Source organism: Gymnogyps californianus, chromosome 10 (genome assembly GCF_018139145.2).
Source record: "Gymnogyps californianus isolate 813 chromosome 10, ASM1813914v2, whole genome shotgun sequence".
Taxonomy (NCBI): domain Eukaryota; kingdom Metazoa; phylum Chordata; class Aves; order Accipitriformes; family Cathartidae; genus Gymnogyps; species Gymnogyps californianus.
Genome location: NC_059480.1, coordinates 9,406,658 through 9,421,416, shown reverse-complemented (window position 1 = coordinate 9,421,416; position 14,759 = coordinate 9,406,658). Strand labels below are relative to the sequence as shown.

The following is a 14,759-nucleotide window of genomic DNA, read 5'->3' as shown; positions in this document are numbered from 1 at the left end:
AAAGGAATAGGAGAGCATGTCACATGAAGGATCACCCAATGTATGCCTTGGGGGGGGGCAGGGTTGGTTTGGTTTTGTTGTTGTTTTGGGGTTTGGATTTTGTTGTTGATTTGGTATTTTTTTAACTACTACTTCCACAGACATTTATGCACTCCAGTCAGAGGATACCAGGCAATGGAGACTGGTTCTGGTTCTTCGTGGCAGTTCCTATGCCCTGCTTTTAGTTTTCTGGATCATGCACACAGGTATGGCTGGGTCCACAGCCCTAGTTTGGCCAAATACATCTTCCAGGGGGAGGTGGGAGGTGTCAAAAAAGGAATTCCACCTTTTTCCTTTTATTAATGCATCTTTGTTATTTATCAAATTCTTATGTTAAGGGTGGCTGAGAAAACCGAAATATGAGTTTCGGTACAAGGCCTCTCTCTGATTCAATGCACTTTTGAGCAAATAAATATGCCTCATCTACTATGACATTAATAGACTCCACTTGCACTGCATTTAAGTAGGTACTCACTGCTTTTTGATATAATCTGGGAATTTGATTATTTCTCAAAAAAAGGCAAGAGATGAATTCTCTCATCATATATTAAGTTTGTACAGGTTCTAAAAGCCTCTTTTCACCATACCAAAATGTTACTTATGACTAGGGCAGACAGCCAGAATCTGTATCCTTGTGAAAACATCTCGTAACATCTTTCTGTGGTGGCTGCACTGTTGACTTCACTGGGACTCAGATTTTTTGCGAGAGGAGTGGGGGCGTAGATGTCTTTATATATAAACAAAGATTTTCTGAGAGGTCCTCAGCAATATCAAAACCAGTGCATTTCAAAGGTTACCATCTTTTATACACAAACTGCAACTCATACAGCACAGAGACAAAGGGAGTTGCCACCATCTCTGTGGGGAGTTGCCATCTGTGGGAGCAGTTGCCACCATCTCTGTGGGAGCAGTTGCCACCATCTCTGTGGGAGCAGTTGCCACCATCTCTGTGGGAGCAGTTGCCACCATCTCTGTGGGAGCAGTTGCCACCATCTCTGTGGGAGCAGTTGCCACCATCTCTGTGGGAGCAGTTGCCACCATCTCTGTGGGAGCAGTTGCCACCATCTCTGTGGGAGCAGTTGCCACCATCTCTGTGGAGCAGTTGCCACCATCTCTGTGGGAGCAGTTGCCACCATCTCTGTGGGAGCAGTTGCCACCATCTCTGTGGGAGCAGTTGCCACCATCTCTGTGGGAGCAGTTGCCACCATCTCTGTGGGAGCAGTTGCCACCATCTCTGTGGGAGCAGTTGCCACCATCTCTGTGGGAGCAGTTGCCACCATCTCTGTGGGAGCAGTTGCCACCATCTCTGTGGGAGCAGTTGCCACCATCTCTGTGGGAGCAGTTGCCACCATCTCTGTGGGAGCAGTTGCCACCATCTCTGTGGGAGCAGTTGCCACCATCTCTGTGGGAGCAGTTGCCACCATCTCTGTGGGAGCAGTTGCCACCATCTCTGTGGGAGCAGTTGCCACCATCTCTGTGGGAGCAGTTGCCACCATCTCTGTGGGAGCAGTTGCCACCATCTCTGTGGGAGCAGTTGCCACCATCTCTGTGGGAGCAGTTGCCACCATCTCTGTGGGAGCAGTTGCCACCATCTCTGTGGGAGCAGTTGCCACCATCTCTGTGGGAGCAGTTGCCACCATCTCTGTGGGAGCAGTTGCCACCATCTCTGTGGGAGCAGTTGCCACCATCTCTGTGGGAGCAGTTGCCACCATCTCTGTGGGAGCAGTTGCCACCATCTCTGTGGGAGCAGTTGCCACCATCTCTGTGGGAGCAGTTGCCACCATCTCTGTGGGAGCAGTTGCCACCATCTCTGTGGGAGCAGTTGCCACCATCTCTGTGGGAGCAGTTGCCACCATCTCTGTGGGAGCAGTTGCCACCATCTCTGTGGGAGCAGTTGCCACCATCTCTGTGGGAGCAGTTGCCACCATCTCCAAACAAACCAACTCCTGGAGCATTTTGGTGTAAACAAAGCAGTGCAAGATACCAGCCAAAAAATCTTGGAAGTCACAAGAGCACTGTCCACAAAAGCTCTAGTTCCCTGAATGAGCTCAGCGTTTCTAATTCATAAGCATCTTTGGACAAGGAACAAACAAGAAAATCTTAAGTAGGGGAAAGGGAACACAGCCTTAATTTTGGAAAACCACAGCAGTACAGCAGATACACAGATAGCTTGCACTTTCCTCAAATAACTTGGCAGCAGGCTTTCTAGCTGTCCACAAGCAACTACCCCGAGCCACATCACACAGCCCCACCAAATCCCACTTAGAGAAGTACCAATCCAAGCAATTCTTCCCAGACTCTAGACAGCTGTTTGACCACCACCAAACCTAGCTGAGAAAAATCAGGTTTATTATGGTCCTCGGAGACAATTACAGCTTGATTCCTGCCCTGTGAGCTCTCTCATACTGGAGAGCTCAGAAGTTTGAGCAAAACCTCAAGTGCTTGGAGCCAAGTCCTTTCTTCTTCTGAGTCGCTTGGTAAGCTCCCAGCTCAGCTGGGTCCAAGCCGCAGCACAGGTACAGCCACTGTGAGTGACAGTTCCTCTTCAAATGAAGTTCTGTAAAGCATCACCTTTCCACACCACCAGTAGAGTGAGTCAAAATACACCAGAGCTTCTCAAGTGAATCCTTTTGCCAGACTGCATTTTGATTTAATCTGTGAATACTAATATAACAGAGATACAGTAACACGGAATATATCCAGCTTAGCTCCCTCCCCCTGCACACCAAAAACAAGAGCAAAAGAGATGGCAAATACAAGTCTTACTGCTAAAATACACCTCAGAGCACTCAAAGCCATGAGGACTGGGATATAAAAGTCAGAATGATTTGAAACATGAACCTTTGTGTTCAGGCATCTCATCAAGGGTCTGATACGACAGCACGTGAGATGGATGGGAAGGGAGTAACACACAATGACAGGTTTTTGCTGGGAAACTTTTGTTCACCTTTCGCACAATCCCTAGATCTGGGGGACTGAAAATAGCCTTTTGGCAGCTCTTTTGCATAGTTGTGTTTACCTACTGCCCAAACGTGATTACAGCCAGCTCTCTTGCACCACCATGCTTACCTACTGGCAAAGCGAGATTACAGATCAGTCACCTCTCGCATCCTTTGGAGAGGCACTTGCTGCCCCTCGCACCTAGCCAAATGCAGGAGGGAGAGCTATGAAGCAGCAGCAGCAGCAAGCCAGGGCCCACAGCTCTTGAATTTAAGACACACAAATATAAAATGGGAGTGCCTGACAAACAAGGGAGACCAGTATCTTTTCCCTTTACCTTTCAGCATGCAGGTAGGAAGACGGACATAAGGAATGTGAAGCCATCCATTTTCCCCCAAGGCACACTTTGTATGCAGACTGTGTGTCAGGGTACAGCAGAAGTTTCATGCCATAAATATACCTCACTAGGGAAAACAACCTGCAATTTAGATATCTTCTTAAATAAGCGTCATTCTTTACAAAACCTTGTCAAATAATCAGTGAGGAAATCTCTCTTAGAGATGCTGTATAAACAAACTATACAAAGTAAAAACTTTTAAAGTTTGTTTTGCTTCCAAAAGAAAACCTTGCTCTGATTGATTCATTTCCCCTTAAGCTCCAAAACCACGATATTTATAATTTCAGTTAGAAACCAGCACGTAGAGCCTTTCACTGCTAAGTCAGTTAATTTCTGTGGTGGGTGGCACAGTCAGGCTTCCTAGTTTACACCTGCCCAGAGTTTCCACAGCCTCCCACTCAAGAGGTGCACACAGCACATACAGCTTAGCCTGCCCGTTCCAGCTCAAGACCCCAACCACAGAACTGGCCTTTTGCAGGAAGAGCAACACAGCTTCCAGGCAACAGCACCTGAAAGCTGCCATCTGAAGGTGCAGTCACATACTGAGCTAGTCCACACAGACAATCAAAAAGATATTCTCTTCCTGTCAGCTAATATTCTTTGGAAATTTGAGGTATTTGCCCAGGGGAACTTCAGAAAGAAGAGTGGTAGTACAGATTTCCTCAGCCCGACTCCAACCAGAGTATCAAAGACTACTTGGGAGGGCTGCGACCCGCCTGGAGAGGTAGCACAACTACCACACTCGTTAAAACTCCTGCTCATTGTCTTAGCTGCATTCCCATCAACGTCATGCTGAGCATTCAAATGTATGGTAAATTAAAAGTGTATTGGATTCTGTTCCCAAAGATAGCAGATCCAATTACTCATCTGTTTTTGATTTCCAGAGCCATTCATCAAGTTTCTAACCAGAGCACAGATGAATTTTAAGCTACCAATTTAAACATTTTCCATATGGTATTCAACTACGCAGCTTGGATTCTTTTCGTTTGAAGCTGGAATATTTGAGTATTATTAGGGCTTTTTAGGAATAGCACATAGGAAATAAAAGCTAATTTCCTCAAAAGTCAGGGACAAAAAGCAGTCTGAGTCACCTGCCTCAACGAATCTGCATAACTAATTATCACTAGTGTTCATGAAAACATTAAAAGTAACTGACTCTCAGAAGTCCCCACTGTGCTACATGCTGTTATCATATATATAAACACACCATTACTGTATGAAGATTCCAAAATCCCTGTGTTCACCCATGCTTAACTTTGCTCAAATGACCTTTTTTGCTGAAATTTTCCATTTTTGGATAGAGGCAGAACTTTTTCTGGAAAGTCTGAGAAAACTCCTTTCAGCTGTTTCAGAAACATGTGGGAATTAAATTCCCCTGTTTAAAAAAAAAAGGGGGGGAACCCCAAAACCAAGAACACCCACACACACTCAACCACCCACAAAAATACCTGTTTTAAATTATGCTAGATACAACAGCAGCACCATAACTGAAAAATCTTGCATATCCTTCAGTTAATAGTTTAATTTTATTAATAAGACAGATAATAAGCTTTTGGCATGTTTGTTGTGCTGAGCATCACTCCTAGGATATGTGTCTCAGAACCTATAATTTGGGGATAAATGAAAAATGAGCTGGCAGCATACTCTCTCTTAAAAGGGTACGTTACTGCAGTAAGCAAACCTGCTGCAGGAGCAAACTGAGAAGCAAACAGTTTTGCTCTGCAGCTACTGGACTAAGGGAAATTCCACCAGGCTTAGTCTATTTTATCACGTTGCATTAAGAAACCAAGAGGTGATATGAGCTGCCTTCTTTTGTCCTGATGTGTGAGGAGACCTGGCAGGGGACACTGAAAATCTCTTGCAGGAAATAAGAAAATCGCTTTTACTTTCTTGTCTTTACATACATCTACAGGAGCCAGACTTTCACAGGGCAGAAATCTGGAGGAGGACAGGGGCTTCCTTGGAATATACCAGGGAGATTCCCCAGCAGCACTGCACGTACAGGGTCAGGTCAAAGATCCATCTAATCTGCTGATTTTCCCCCGCCACAGCTGGGATGCCTAGAGAAAGTAGCACAAGTATAAAATAATATTTCCCTAGCGTATCCTCCCAGCTCTGAACTTCCTCAACCAGAGACTGTATCTACTGTTCAGGAGCCCTTCACGGATTTTTTTCTTCCATTGATTTGTATAATCATGGTTTGAATCATTTGGCCTTCAAAACATCCTGTGGCAAGGCATGCCATTGTTTAATTATGTTTCTATAGAAAAAAGGGGGGTTTGTTTGTTTTGAACTTGTCAGCTGGTTATTTCATTATACACTTACAGTCCTCGTGTCATGAGAAATATTGAGTGTGCCTTCACTAGTCACCTTTTCCATACCTCCTCTGATTTTATAAAATGCTATGATCTGCCTTTCCCACCCTCTAACTCACATCATATCTTCCAAGTTTAAGAATTGCATGTCTCCACTTCCTACATCTTCACGTAAACTTCTGAACACTGTGAGAGGACCAAAACCACACAGACTAAACAAGACAAGAACAAACTATGAAGTTAGTGGTATGATGATGCTTTCTCTTTTATTTTTGTAGTACTTTTCTTAATTTTATTTTTTGCAAATTTTATTACTGCCAACCACTCCACCATGAAAAACTAATGCTTTACTCCCAACTCAATCTCAGTGAGGAATTTGTTTTGGGGCTTTTTGTATGTTTGTTTGGGGTTTTGTTTTTTTAAGAAGTTCTAGTACTCTAACATGAGACAGACAGACTTAGCCACTTAATTATTGAGACCTTACAAAAATATGATAGATGTGAGGCATGGCTTCTTTGTCTAATGGCTGTGTGAACCTCTCCTCTTCAGTGTATCCGTATGTCTACTAATTCTGTTATTTATTATAATTGCCTAATAGTTTTCCTCTGTAGAAAGTCATCCTTACCCATCTTAAGCTTCCCAGATCCCCTAAACAACTGGCATCCATTTGCTATCTGCTATTCCTTTGGCACCAAGGCTAATTGAAGTCATATATTACGCACCACAGTTAACAGCTCAGTAATTTCATATTTGAATTCCTTCAAAACACCTGGGTTATACCATTTGGCCTTGACAATTTGTTACTACTCGTTTTTATGGATTTCTTCCAAAAACTTCTACTGACATCACAATTTGAAAGCATCACAAAACCTCTGTGAGAAATAGTTCAAGTCAGTTAGACCATGTCACACCAGCACACACGCAAGAAAGAGCGGAGACTGTCCCACAGAAAAGGATGTGGGGAGGGTTTGGAGCCATCATGATGTATTATGCAATTAAAAGACAACATTAACCTTAGAAGTGTAAATGCCAAATTTGGAAAGAGTCAAGATCTTTCCCTTCACCCATGCAAATATTAATGCTGACACCATTTATAACTCACCAGAGGAAGTTTCCAAGCTGGCTGGTAAAACTTGTTGCTAGTCCTACATGCTATAAAAGTTTGAAGACTAAGCATTACATTTAGCTATAAGCAATACCTAGTAGGATCACATTACTTGCGGCTAGGGAAAGTACAGAACATCAAGATTGATGCAATACCTTTCCAAAGGTAAGCAAACAACTGGTTTGTCTTCGGGGTTTTTTTTTCAGTTTTTTTAAAAGGTTGCTAAGCTTAAATGGTGCGTTACCTAAAACAATGTAGCAAAGCCAAAGACCACACATTTCCAGGTCTAAGTTTATGTTGTAATGTATGTGTCTTATAATATGAAAGCAAAGTTTCTTAAGGTTATATAATGAAGGTTATTTCAGACAGAAAAAAAAAAATTGAGCTCTGTTCCCATAGGCATCCTTCTTTTCCTCACACCCCATTCTTTCCACCTCCCCCTATTTCTTATTTAAGTTCCTTCTGCTTACAAACACATCTCAAGATTGTTTCTTTTGCTTAGTCATGGGGTTTGGATAGAAAGAACCAGCACAAGCAGAGCAACAGCTATGCTTATTGCAGAGTTTTAGCTAATGGAACAGTTCCTGTTAGAGCCTCTGTTTTCCCAACAGATCCTGGAGTTTAACACTCCAGTTTAGTGTTGTTGCTGCTGTTTAACTGATGTTTTAGTCACTTACTAAAACTGATGTTGTAGTTACTTACTCTGGTAGCTATCATGCCCCTCCTGGACAGGCATGGCTCTTAGCTCTGTCTTTGTATGAGACTAAGGAAAAAAAACTGAGGACAACCTAGCTATGAGATAATACTTCAGTATCTAGAAGCAAAAAGAACAGTGGGATTTATCCCTTATCCTACATATTTGTTCTCCAAATGCCATAGTATCCCTGCATGAAGTAAAACCACTTTCAAGCACTGCCCCTCTGCCTGATCCCATGGCCAGTGATGCCTAGTCTTCAGAGGAAGGTGACTGCCAGGAAGGGCAGGGAAGAATGAGTTGCCAGCACTGAATAATCCCTTTTTAATACATTACCTCAAGGATCACAAGTAGATCCATGCAAGAAAAACAAAAAACCCCACACAAACAAACACCAAAACTATCTCCACATGCAAAAAAATTGTGTAATTTCACTAAATCTAAAAGTCTCAATCCTTAGCAAAATAACTTTTCACTAAGGTGAAATGACATTTGTTTGCCCACAGAGGGGGCTGGGAAAAGAGAGGATTTCGCATCCTCTGACTTATTTTGTCAGGTTGAATTTGATCTTACCCACATCATCAATTCAGACAGTGAACACTGAGAGCTCCAAGGAAAAGGGAGCCGAACAGTTCATGAGAAGAAAAAGGATCTTTTAAACATGAATATCACTGAATATCCCATCCTATCAGGCATGTACATATGCTAAAGGTATTTACCATCCTCAGCCTGATGTAGCTTCCTCTAAATTGCTGCTGCTTAAAGAGCACCATCTCCTCCCCTGGTTCATACACTGTCATTGTCTTCCCCAGTGGGTTTCTAAAACCTAGAGCCCCAAATAAACTGCTTCATATAAGGATTCACAGAACCCAGAGCTAAAGCTACAGCAACTCAACACGAACCAACATCCCATCCCCAAAAAGAATCCATCTCCTCTATCAGAAGGACTGTAAAAGACAACAACCAGGGAGTACAGAGTGCAACAAACCCACCAGACTTATTCCTTCTCGTTGCACTGATGTACCAGGCCTGGCAAGTAGAAGGCTCAAATTTGACTCTATGAGCATTACGACAACCTAAAGAGCTGCCATCTTACAGCTCTACAGGGACTAGCTGGCAGTGAATGGGTGATCAGGCCATTGTTTCAGCAATGTGCATTCCCATGACATGCACAACGCACTTCTCTATCCCTCCCTCGGGAATTCAGCAGTCAGGCCAGGAACTGAGCGAGCAAGGGAAAACCAAAAATACCTTTCTGTTCCAACCTGGAGATAAAAAAGTATCATCCAGCTCCTTTCATTAGCACTAAGACTCAGACCTTCAAATATGTTAGTGTGCTTAATTCCTGTTGAATTCTTTATAGGTCAGGCATTTAAATACCTACAATCCAGTCTTGATTGGCTGAAGTGATCTATAGGTTTTCTTTAGACATTTAATCAAGTCTCTGAGTCATAATACGATAGAATAAAGAAAGAAAAACAGAGCCACTCTTGTCAGGCCCAGCAAATTGAATTCTTCAGGACTGCTGCACACAAGTAGAGCAATTCCACAAACACTGGCTTTGGGGCAATTTTAGAAGTACTAAACCAGTACACCAGGGACCTATAGCACAAGCTTTAAGTTACTATTAATGAATACCACTTTGAGTAGCCCTTCCCCAATTCTGCCTTGTGCTTACACAGTGCACAGTCAGTGCATCCTGCTTGCTTGGCATCGTTTATACCCACAGAACAATAAACTGTTGGAGTTATCCAGAGCTTGGAGAGGTCATGGCCACCTAAATTCAGCCCCTTTACTCACCTGAGAGCCTTCACAGAGGACCACAAGGAACCTCTCTCAGCATGCTATGATTTGCAATGGTGCCAGGACACACCAAGCACTTGGCAAACAGACCCAGACAACATGAAAGCTGTGACAGAGGGCACATTTTAGCAGTACTCATTGCTATGGTAGTCTCAGCATGCCAAGATCATCTAAAAATAACTTGATCAGAAATTTCAGAGTTTTTGTGGAGGCAGAGCTCCTTAAATTCTGTCCTTAAGCAGACCTGAAGGCTTTGACTGTGGTGATATAAACCCCTTTTATAGCAAAGACAAATATCTAGGTCCTTTATTTACACGCACGTGATAGACAAACCCAAACAATCCTCCTTCTTCACTTTTAAACAATGATTTCAGTCACACTGAGGGCAATATGCTTCAGCTACTCCTTATGACTTGCATCTCTACGAACTGACCTATTTTTGAAGGTGGCACATCACAAGGAACCGCATCCCTTTTTGGAAACAAATGACTAAAAAAGGAACTTAACAGTTTAGGCAATCTTCATAATATAGACAAACTGAAAATCAGTTCTTAATTCAGACAGTACTCTTCCCACCTCTAAAGCTCTTTATCTAAAAAAAACCTTTATCCACAGGCTTACTAGTGGGCTAAACTCTAGCAGTGTCATGGACTACCTGCTTTCACTACAAGTGTGACTAGCTTTTTTCTCCCCATGACCTGTTTTTTGTTGCATCTGCATTTCTGTATACCTGCAAAAGGTCAAACTGTTTGAAAGTCATGGCTTACTCACATAAGCATTTATTTGCAAAGCCGGTAACAGCTTGCAAGTCTCTGGCTCATGCACAGCAGTGCTTGCAGGAGCTACTTTCTTCTCACGTAGATACAATTTTACTGCCTCATGTGCTGAGCCTTCAGCCTTTTTGAGAGTGACTCAGAAGGTCATCATTCTGTGTTTCCATGCATATCAGCTCGAGAATTTCAGCCACCAAGTTCTGCTCAGCTTAGCAGTACAACATGAAGAATAAATGTTTCCTTCCACTTTTGCAGAATACAAGGATGCAAACTGCACTAGCGGAGAATAATCCCTTAAGTCTAAGTGTAATACCATAATGTGATTATCCCAGAAATTTTAGCAGCTTACAACATCAATAACACAATATCTCAGTCCATTATTGTAACTACTTTAATAAGCTTTTTCTGTGTAAGTAGCTCCCCCCCCCCCCCCCCCCCCCCCCCCAGATAAGGTATATCTGTAAAGGTTAGGAAGATAAAAATGGCTATTACTTGATAGACCAGAAGAGCCATCTAGCACAATATCTCCAAGAATACTCTATAATGGGTGCCTATGGAAGAGAATAAAAGCATGGGAAGCACAGAATAATACTTGCCCAGAATAGTCCCTCAGCATCCTGACATTTGTTGCTTAGCACCTTTCTCAGCCAGAAACCACAGTGGTCAGTTTAATAACTTCAAACCTTAATAAAAATCTGCTTACAAGAATAAAAACAGGGAATGTGCCCCTAGCAAAGTGGGATTTCAGCTGTGATTATGGTTCCCAAAAACTATGCAGTGCTTGAAAACAAGAGGAAAACTAAGAATACAAGTCAGGAGGAGCACCAGCACCTGCCTCTGTGAGAAGCAGTAGTTTCCCAGACTACAAAAATCTTGGCAGCAACTCCTACTTCAGACAGGGACAAAATGCCAGCCAGGGCTGTGCTGCCATTACACAGTGAAAGGGGCAGGGAACAGAGAGGTTACAACAGCAATAGCCAATTTTACTGAATCATCTCTAGCACATCTTGATGCCAGCTTATACCTGCATGAAACAGCAGCTCTCCTATCTGCAAGGGACTCGGGGAGAACATGGTGGCACTATGCTCGCTCACATCAGCAAGGGCAGTACAGCATATTCCTTTTATCTCCACATACTGCTCCGGTGCTATGGCAACACAAACAACAAATTAAAGAGCAAGACAATATGAACTTTGAGCAGAATTTGCTATTTTCATAGCTTCTGATGAAAAATATCTTTGGGAAATTTTTAGTGATCTTCCACATTTCCTTGAGCCTCTTTTGCCAGTAATTCAATAGATCCTGAGACTTGGTCTCTGCCTACACATTGCTTGTCATGGGCAGATCCCCAGGTAATAATTGTGCTTTGGCAGTTTTTTCCAGGGAACTTTTCATGTGTCTTTTACAAAAACAGTGCCCAAAGGCCAATCCACTGGTGATGACTGTTCTTTGCAATTTCTGCCTCCAGTTCCAGGTGGCAGCTGCTGCCCTGAGACAGCAAGCAACACAAAAGCCTGGGAAACAAAGCAACAGGAAGGACCCATTAATATGCCCCGTAGCTTCCAAGAAACAGATACTTGAAAATAAAGCTATGTATTCTTTCCACCTTCAGTTTGCCACGTCTCGGGGTGTCTGCTTATTGTGCTCCAGAAGACTTTTGCTTCCAACACCTCCCAAAGGCAGCATGTACTAGAGATTCAAGAAATTTGTTCTCTGCCACAGAACTACCATTCTCACAGACATTGATGTTCCATATGAAACATCAGAACACAGCAGCATACTTAAATTGCCACCTTGGTTCTCAAATCACCCTTCAGCTTTTTGCTGTAACCTTCCCCACTATCAGAGGTTTTGTTCTTGCACCATATGTCCATACATGCATATAGACGAGTGCATACACATGCATGTGCAAACACATATAAGCCAAATCTACTGAAGAATCTGAAATCCAACTGTAACACCTTTCACTGACTTTTCTGCTTAGAACATTTAAAGTCCTTTTAAAGACTAGTGAAATATTTATCCACAAAGCATCTCCCCAGGTTTAGTGATGATAGCAGGGACTGTCAGTGAAAGGGAACTCCTGCCAGTGAGTCTACATGTCTTTCTGGCTTTCCAGGAAAAAAAACCACAAAAAAAGTCACCAAAAAAACCCCACTACGGTTTATCTTTGATTTCTGGAAGCTGGACTTAACCTAGTGCAGTTGTGGCAGCAGGGTTATTGTGTCTGTGTTGTGGTATCTGCCAGTCTGCCTCCTGCTCCCTCTTTCCCTGCACTTCACTACTCAACTGAAGCAAACCTCAGAACTTTGAGTGCACCACCATGGGACGTTTTGGCCAAATCAAGGATTGAAGCAGTGAGCCACAAAGCTCAAAAGCATGAACTCTTCCTGCTAAAACACCAGGCTCTCAAGCAAATGTGTCCCATATGCACGGCATCCTCTGTGAACTGGGCACAGCTGGGGATACACACCACATAACACGCCCACACACTGGTCTGTAGGTCACTCAATAAATATGTGGGACAAACAACTGAAAGCAATGTTTGAATGCAGTGAGTCATATCACAGTTTTCAAACCATGGGTTTGCAGTGCAAAGAACACATCGCCATGCAAAACACTAGAAAATTCCCAGCCACCCCAGACAAACCAGCAGCAGAATTCAAGTTCCATGATCTCCTAGGCTTGACTCACCCTAAAGAAGCTACCAGGGTTACCCCTTCCACCCCCTCCAAGCAGCCCATGAGATGGAAGGCATGTTTTCCTGATGTGTCACAGTCATCTACAGAGAAACATCCCTAAAGCTGAGCAGGACTAGGAATCTGTAAAGCTCTTGTCCCATAGAGATGGGTTATTTACCTGCCAAGATACCACAATATATCTCACCACACTTCCAAATTCCTCCACCAGAAGACCCTGACTGCTTTCTTACTGCAACAGGATATTCCAGTCCACATAAGATAAAAAAAAAATTGCAAATGTAGGATACAAGAAAGAACCCAAAACACACCTTGTAGCCACAGAAGCAGTACCTAAAGCAACACCTTCCTCCCTTCCATCGTCTGAGAGCAAACAGGAGAGCCGTGGGAGAAGATCTTAAAGCCCTGAGGGCACTAATAAGCCTTAATTGCCCTGACCAGCCTCACCTGGGGCCTCACCCACACCTGCGTCTATGGCCCAGGAGCTCCCTCGCAGCCTAGGTTGGGGCCAACAGTCCCTGAGCACACCGCAGGGACAAGCCCCCACAGTTGGCCTGGGCTGTCCCAGGCCCTGAGCCCAGCGCCCACAGCCTGGCCCAGAGCTGTGCAGGGACTGGTGGTCCCAGCCAGGGCTGCACTAGGGGGGGTCCTGGGCAGAGGTGGGGGGGAAGGCCCCCAGGGAGGCTGGCTGGGGAGATTAAGGGTGATAAGTGCCCTGGGGCCCTGGAAGGAGAAAAGCAGCTGTGGCCTCTGGAAGACAAAAAGGAAAGGATCTCATCTGTTGATAATTGTCCCTGAGCCATGTGTCTTAGTTAAACTCCCCTTTGACTAACTTGTTATTCTAGGCTTCTCTTGAATTAAAAAAAAAAAAAAAAAAAATTAAAAAAAAATCCTGTGCAGTCTTTGTGATGCACCTGTAAATGACTTGTCCAACGGGGTTTGTACTTTTAATCAGACAGGAATATTAGCTACACAGTGCTAGCAGGTAAATGCATTTAGTGAACTTTGACACTTCTGCGGTGCCATAGGATTGGGGATGTCAGTGGTCTGGCAGCTAACAAGGCAAATCCTGTGCATTTACTCACTGAATTTATAAGAACATCTCCACTGCAAGCTGCTGCTTTTCTCTTGCCTATATTTGTTTACAGAGAAATTCTGGAACTGCTGATTATGCTGGCTCCTGAATTCTTTCTGTCAACCAGCAACTAAAGCAAGCCACGCATTCATTTATAGATGCAAAGCCAGAATATTACACATTCCCCTTCAAACACCAGCACATCCTAACATACACAGGAATTAAAGTTCAATGGCTGGGCATTAACCTGCAACAAATCTGAGATAGCAAATAGTAGATATCAATTACTATGCAAAATTCAGGCAGACACCGGTGTGCACATGGGGAATGATTAGGCACCGGCTACTTCCACTAAGGCTGAAACTGTTTAATAGTTTCCTTGAAGACATTCACATGCAAAATGTCCAAGCTGATGAGCTCTGGACCATTAGTATCTCAATGAACTCTTTGTGTCAGATACAGACCTGTTACTGTACGCAGTGGGGCTAAGATGGTTCTGTTCCTGACATGTACAGATGACCTCTGTTTCTTGTTAACTATCAAGGACAGAGCAGGGGCTGGTTGTGTAAACTGGTCTACTTCTGTTGGCTCTGGTTCACCTTCCTGGTTTCTCTAGTGATCAGACTTGACTTTGATGAAAGACTGAGATGTTTCAAAGTCTCAACCCAAGACGTCCAAACCAAGAAGACACCTTTTTGTCCTGATCACTACAGCTTCATCAAGCTAGAAGGGGTCAGCACTTTTATAGGAGACCTCAAAATGAAGCAGTGTGTTGTAAAATGAGAGCAGATTTCCTAACTACTTAGCTCACACTTCTGCTTTTGTGTTATGCCCCGCCACCAATTCACAGCCATGGGGTCCACCTCCTCACAGGTCACAGACGCCCAATCTTCTTTCAAGACCTGGCAGCTCAGACCAG

At 43.6% G+C, this 14,759-nt stretch overlaps 1 long non-coding RNA gene across 1 annotated transcript; it reads right to left on the bottom strand.

Annotated features, from left to right (window-relative positions):
- Nucleotides 1-2,129: 2,129 nt before the first annotated feature.
- Nucleotides 2,130-13,115, bottom strand: LOC127020313 (uncharacterized). The gene is made up of 3 exons (XR_007767054.1): nucleotides 13,077-13,115; nucleotides 3,109-3,180; nucleotides 2,130-2,703 (listed from the first exon to the last, which is right to left on the bottom strand). It is a non-coding gene; the product is annotated as an uncharacterized LOC127020313 (long non-coding RNA).
- Between the last annotated feature and the right edge of the window lie 1,644 nt (nucleotides 13,116-14,759).